A 7,907-nucleotide genomic window follows, 5' to 3' on the forward strand; every position below is an offset into this window, starting at 1 on the left:
CGTGTCAGGGACCTCAATAATAACCCTGACACTAGGGTTGATGAGGCGGACATTCCACCTTATAACCCACACGATAAGAAGAAGGCTTGTTTGTCTGAAAAAGTCTGATAACTCCATGCTTTGAAAGGTGCATTAACTACTAGCCATAAAACACTTTTACTAACCCGCAGTTGAGCAGCGTGGTGGATCATACTCTAAAGTATAGAGTCCAAAAAATATGGGTTAAAGTAAAGTGTAAAGTAGAGAGTAAAGGAAATTTTCCTGTACCCAAAGGTTGCCTGGAAGAAATTGCTGCATGAGCAATAAGGCGGCGGCCTTTACACTTTTCTTTAACCCACGTTTTTTTGGACTCTACAACATATAGCACAACAGGCGTGTTGTGCTTTTCTGTATATGTTATCCTTATCTCTGTATTTTGTGTCCATTGTGCTCAATAAAGTATTTTATCTATCTATCTATTCGACCACCAGATCTTACAGGTGAGGTCTGTGCGTGCACTGCAGTGGGACGTACGTAGCCTATATCCGTCCCACTACAAGGCATGTTTTAAATGAAATTACGAGGGTAGGTCTTAATATTAAAATTGACTGAATAAGATATGACACTATCTCATGTACTTATCATTAAATTGTATCCGGAAATTAATAATCTTTCGAAGTAGATATCATACGGTTAACGATTTGTTTTTTCCGATTCTTTAATTATTTTGATATTTAAACTTACTTATTTATTTAATTTATAAAGCATTACGTGCATTCCAAAATTACGTTGTTTCTCGTCAATGTAAATTAATTTAGAATGACCTTAAATAATGTAATTAGACAATGCTTTCAAAAACTTGACTCCGTTGTTTGATAGAACAAACGCTATAAATACAAAGAAATAAAACAAAAGCACAATAGGTTGATTGATACTAAGTGTGGATTCCATTGTTCATACATTGACATAACACACACATATATAAGTTTCACTTTTATATCTTATGTACTTTTTACTTATACAGGGTATTAATGACACCGTAACGAATACTGAGGGGGATGATTCCGACCACGATTCTGAGTTGATATCAAGTGGAATTACCTGTCGAAAAATGCATATATTTTTTGTAGTTTTAAAATTTTTTTCAGATCTATATTTTTGCGAAGGAAAACTCCACTTGATATCAACCCAGAATCATGGTCTGAATCATCCCTCAAAGTTTTCGTTACGATGTCACTAACATCCTGTATAAACAGGTGTGTAAAGTGAATATAGCCAATGTATAGAAGAAGTACTAGGTAGGCATTTACATAAGTTAAGCTAAACTGTTTCTTCGGATTGGGAGCGAATCATCTCGTCACATGACCATCTTTTTTCACAGGGTCACATACTTCTGAAGATGCATTTTTCGGGAATGTGGGTTTACTCACGAAACTACTGGGAGCGAATAAAAACCATAAACCAATATTGTGTCAATAGTGGCTGCAAGTTGTCTTTGATAACTTTTGGCTCTACACACCCCATTAGGGATTGTGGGCGTGTGTTTGTGTATGTGTATATAAGCCAGACTAACACCATGTGAGTTCATTGGAAGAGATAGTTATGAAATGTTTTCGTTAGTTATTTAACGGTAGGAAACAAATAGTAATTTGTTATCTTCAGAGAAGAAGCAGCATCAAGACAATTTACGTATAAAAATCTAAAAGAATGCCTTAGAGAAGGCGCATTTAGCAAAGGATTTATGTAATCCGAAGTGGAGTCGAAAACACGCTCATAACATAGATAATTTATTAAATTCCAAATTATATACCTACCATGCAAATATCTAGGCAATAGATGCTAGGTAATCAACTCAAGTGACGTCAGTACCATCACAAATTACCTACAACCGTTGTGAAGCAATTTTAACGAACAGTTGTAATATGTTGCCTGTATGACGTGTCGATTGCTCCAATTCATGAGTACCAGTGAAGGTGTACCGGTCCTCACTCGAGCACCTTAAGAAATACTGGACCTATAAAATAATTGGATTATTGTAACTGATCCGAATGTAACTTTCAATTCTATATTGACGAATTGACGTGATAATGCTGGATACTTACAAAATGTTATCGTTCACTAAAAAAAAAAATATATTGTTAAAATGTTTGAGACTTATTATATAAGTTAACAAGTTTTATGTAAACGATAACTGTAAATTAAAAAGCCAATATTGTAGTAGAGTTGAGTTGAGATAAGTAAAAATTTACGATGCATTCTGGAAACTGTTTTAAAAATAAATAAAATCAATTTAAGTACGTAAATTGTATTACATTAATTTTAATTTAAGTATAATAAAACGTAATCTCATTTATTTTGGTTGGGTATAAATATTTTTAAGAAAAGTTTTATGATATTCAATTTCAATTCAATTTTAATTTCATTTATTCCGTAAACAATATACATTATGTTGGAATGTCGTACAAAATAAATAGATCACAAATTACAATTTAGGTATCACAACTGTAGGGATATAAATGTCAACTTAAAAAAATATCATGGTCATGCGAGATTAATACATGGAATTTTGAATAATTATTATATGTAAGTACTACTTCAATGTCAACAATATAAAAACATAAAAAAAATACAGCAATGTCCATGTAAAAATAATAAATGTCAAAAAAAAGAAAAAAATTGCTACTAGTGTTATTCATCGATAATCCACATTTTCTATTAAAACTTTCATTATTACGCTTTAATGACAGTGTAATCAATTAATTATAACAATGTTATTAGCTACGCACCAAAAAGAGGCGTGGGTCGGTTACGCCACAGCATGGGAACCATTGTTTTACAAGATTATAGTGATAGCGAGAACGGAAACATCTGCCCCGCATAACTCACGTTAAAAACTAACAGGAACATGCCAATTGTAGGCAATAAGGTAATCGATTCACGAGCACAAGATAACATACACACACAACTACATAATTACATTTAAAAAGTACTTACTATATGTTCGAGCGTGGCCACAATCTCTTTGTTAGTTGGAAATTATCGTAACAACTTTCAGAAATTTTTGGTTTTACGTCTTTAAATTGTCAATACTTACTTATTAGGCATTTTTATTTTTTGCATTCGGTCGATTAATTAATGGTTTGTAGTTTTATATAAGTAATAAAATATTGTAATTGTTTTGTGATGTAGAAACTCTACGGTAAGTAAATGTAAGCGGTTCTAAATTATTTATGATATCCTACTTCACATACAAAACACGGTAATTATATTATTATTATTTATACTTGAATCCTATGAGTACCTATTTGAAAGAAGGGTCACTTGTAGAGTATATTTTACTTGTCGACCTTATAAATGTTATAATAGTAACCAGTTTCATAAGAAAATCTCTTGAGAGTGTTGCGTAAGCGTTGCGTCGTTCCATCTGGATCATCTGGTTCGTAAAGTAAATAACAATGGACTGTACCTGCTGATATCATCTCAAAGGTTTATACACAAGACATGTAACCTAATTGCCAAATATTTTTATGAAGACGATAATTGCTGGGTATCGCAATTTTTTCGCAAATAGCTACTTGAACGGCACCTAAAACTCATTCAATTTATTTTAATATGAATGAACTTTCTGGGTGTACACTTGAGGGAATTTTGGTTGCACAATCTGTTTACTGTAGTGTAAACGCGTGAGTATTTCGTTCACAATCATATTATTACTTACTTACTTGTTTGTAAGCGATGTTTATTTACTTGTCAACAACGTCACAAAGCATCTAAGAGATATCTTCTTTCATTTTAATGAATATATCGTGAGTTGAAGCCGTTTCCAATGTCATTACTGTTGCCCGTCAGTCGTACTCTTGCCCTTGACTATGTGGATCCGAGAAGACAATAGAGTGTGAAATATTGATGTCCTCACACTCATACTGCAACACATTGTCTCGTGATCTCTTTTCGACATCGCGAATTTAGATAATGTTGTTTTCGAACGTGTAAACTGGTATAAACGGCGAGACAGTGACGACAATTGAACAGTAAAGGTGGTTTATTTTATTTAGGTACGTTGTTATATATGCGTATTATAAAACTTGCTCCATTGTGATGTAACTGCGGTCAGAATAAATTTATGTACAGTCACACCCTATCACGACCTAAAAACTGACTCCGTGGGAGTGTAATTATTGTAGTCGAATGCCGATCCACGCATCTTCCGCAGCCTTCGCTTCACAGATGTAATGTGGTACAAATAGCTCGCACACGATCCGAAACGGCAATGTAGTTCGAGGTCGGTCTCTTATTAGACACTTAAACGCCGATTTGTCTTATCGGCTGTATGTGTGCATGTCGCAACCCTGCCTCAGGACAATTCCACAGCCCCCAATCTATCATTAATCAAGCATATCAATAAGACCGCGTATGCTAATCGACTTGTCCTGGGGTAATACGAACGCCAACAATTAATGCAAGCTTCAATACGCGTCTGCAACTGTTATTGTGTCTCGCTAAAAGGTTTCTGACTCGAACAGATAATGAGTCGCATTCACAGTATTGGACCGTAAGTATGTATTTTGCAGTTAACATTTGGAAAATGCGAATCGCTTATTTGGCAGTTGATGATTGCGCTGTTACGTTGAATGTCTGGAAAGTTCTGGTGATAATACCGATTGAGTGCTCATTGTTAAAGGTAAGTAAGTATGTACAAATGAAGTGCAAAACATGTGCTGGGCGCGCCGCTCTAGTTTTGGGTGCTGGGTACGGCACCACGGGAATATATAAGTAGTATGGCAACTAAAGACGGATTGATATGTATTATGAATGCACAGTATACAAACATGCAGTAGATTGAAGTAATGGTAGCATTGGTTTTTCAATACACCACAGCTTGACAGTTTTTTACGGCTTTCATGAGATTAGTTGATGATAACCAGAATAATGATAACAAAATCTCATGCACTACAAAGACAGTTGTTAAATCGGTATCTATACATATATACTTACATACATAGACTCACGCCCATTTCCCATCGGTATTGTAGTCTTTGTCAATTTGACGATCGCGATCAAGGACCGTCCCACTGAGATGGGAAGTAATTATTCGTGCCCACGCGTCATTATTTCAAATTGATGATCAGGCTTATGGCCCACATAGCAGTCCTTGCCATAAACCGATCTGTGGCATACGGAGTTTGCCACGCTCTTTAACTTTTTGGTCTAACAGAAAGCTCGGTGAGGCATGACTGACTACCTCAATTGGGATATAATCGTGAGCTTATAAAAAAATAAAATAAAAATAAATTATTTTTTCTCCAGTATTTTACAATAACAAAATTGTGGACCTCTCAGTAAGCAATTTGATACGCTCGTATCGGGAGTGACTACGCTGCTTCCGAGGGTTACAAAAAATATTAACCCTTTTAAAAAAAATGTGAAAAGATAAACAAAATTGAAATGAAAACAAAAAAAAATGGATACATTAATAGCTCTTTATCGTGTATTATTTATGTATGTGAGATGATGTATAATTATGCGAGCTTATATATATGTATATGATTTTATTTTTATTTCAGATTCTTCAATAAAACTTTGAAGCTTGCTCTCCGCTGAACTACGAAGCATTGCAAATAATTAATTTACATTTCTCTTTGGCATTAATTACTTTTCCAGCCAAAAGATGTTCCTCCCTGTGGGAGCTGCCATACTGTATTGATACATTACTTCATGGCACTATTGGTAGTGGTTGGACCGCCGCCGGGGCAGACGGCGTGGGGGGCGGGGGACGTGTGTTCGTCAACTGTCGTCGACATTGACCTTCTTTGTCCACCAGTATCAATTTTAAGCCAATTAGCACCCACCTTGTAAACAAATTCTCAGAACTACTGTGCTTTATCTACGATACGCTAAAGTTTATTGCAATAACTGTTATTGGCAATGCAATACCTACTTGTAAACACTTAATAAAATAAAGCTAAAGTCAAGTTTTTGATCTGATTTCGCTTGATGGTAACCAAATGAATAGAAATGTGTGGTGTCGTCATGACAAAGGGGCGCTCCGTCTTTTTAGAGACTTGTCATCGTCGACATGGATTTACTCTGGGGCTTATTCAAGTTGCAAACCATTATGACAATCGACGATATGGAATTGACATACATACATACATTTATACCACTCTCATTGTCGCTGGTCAAAATTCGTAAATAATGTAAGTAATTTCGTAAATAAAATCTAAATATAATTTAGTTTTGCAGCTTGCCGCCAAATCAAATCATCTGTGACAGTTCGCTGACAGTCAATTCTCCAGACATTAATTGTTATCGTAAATAAACTGATGGTTTACAAAATGGGCGCTAGATGGCGATGTAACAGTCAGTCAGTCTATAAAACACTACATAGTATAAAACAAAGTCGCTTTTTCTGTCCCGACTTATATATAACCCTATCTACGATTAAATCTTTAACGGATTTTGATACGGTTTTTTTAATAGATAGAGTGATTCAAGAGGAAGGTTTATATGTACAATAACATCCATTAAATAGTGGAGAAATACTGTTATTTTTGAGGTTTTTAATGTGATGTCGTAAATAATTTCATTTTTTCCTCAGCATTGCACCCGAGCGAAGCCGAGGCGGGTCGCTAGTAAATTATATAATGTATACGAAATGTATGAAAATAAGGGTAAAATTGTTGATCTTTCTTGTTAATGTCTAAATCTGCATTTCTAGTCGTCAGTTGCGCAGCTACGATTGAATGTGATTGGGGAGTGGCATTTATCTTATAAGGTCATAAAAACACAGCTTTTTGTGTTTAACTAGAGTATACATTTAGAAATATCGACTTCCTTCGCTGTTTATTTATTACATCCTCGACGACGGCGTTCGTATGAAGTTGTATGATTGCGCGGACAACTAATAATTTTCCTTTAAAGTCTACGCATTGAAAATTCTAACAAGCTTCAATTTATAATGCTATGTTTTAAATTTATCATAGTTTCCATGCATACATAACCTCACACCTATTACCCACCGGGGTAACCTGAGACTGTGGAATTCCATTGGCTTCGATTCTTACATATTTATCTTACTTTCTCCACATTCATTAATCGTTTATCTGGTATTATGAGTTGATTTGTAATATTCACAAATGTGCAAGAAAATTTTACGTAGCTGATTTTTGTCCTAAGTGAGATTTATAATATTTCAAACAAATATGGACGGCTTCTGTGGTCTAGTGGTTGAGCGTTGGTCTCACGGTCCGGAGGCCCCGGGTTCGAATCCCGGTGGGGACATCACAAAAATCACTTTGTGATCCCCAGTTTGGTCAGGACATAACAGGCTGATCACCTGATTGTCCGACAGTAAAATGATCCGCGCTTCAGAAGGCACGTTAAGCTGTTGGTCTCGGTTACTATTTACTGATGTAGTTGTTAAATGAGCCATGTCAGGGGCCTTTGGCGGCTCAATAATAACCCTAACACCAGGGTTGATGCGGTTGGTAATCCACTTCATAACCCACACGATAAGAAAAAGAAGAAACAAATATGGATATATGTGTGAAGATATACATACATAAACTCACGCCTATTTCCCACCGGGGTAAGCAGAGACTATAGAATTCCATTTGCTTCGATCCTGACACACTTCTCTTGCTTCCTCCACATTCATCAATCGCTTCATACACGCACGCCGGTTCAGAGTAGATCGTATTGAACCTTTTCTAAGGACATCTCCAATTTGGTCATCATAAGTCCTTCTCGGTCTTCCTCTGCCAGCCCTACCATCAACTTTCGCTTATAAAGGAAGAAGTGTGAAGATATAGATGACTTATATTTCATAGGAAAGATAAGAAATCAATTAATCAACTTATTAAGTAAATTGAGTTTATGAGGATTGTTAAGAAAGATAAACTATTTTATCGTAGGCCTTATTCGTTCGC

Source organism: Pectinophora gossypiella, chromosome 10, assembly GCF_024362695.1.
Source record: "Pectinophora gossypiella chromosome 10, ilPecGoss1.1, whole genome shotgun sequence".
In the NCBI taxonomy this organism is placed as follows: Eukaryota; Metazoa; Arthropoda; class Insecta; order Lepidoptera; family Gelechiidae; genus Pectinophora; species Pectinophora gossypiella.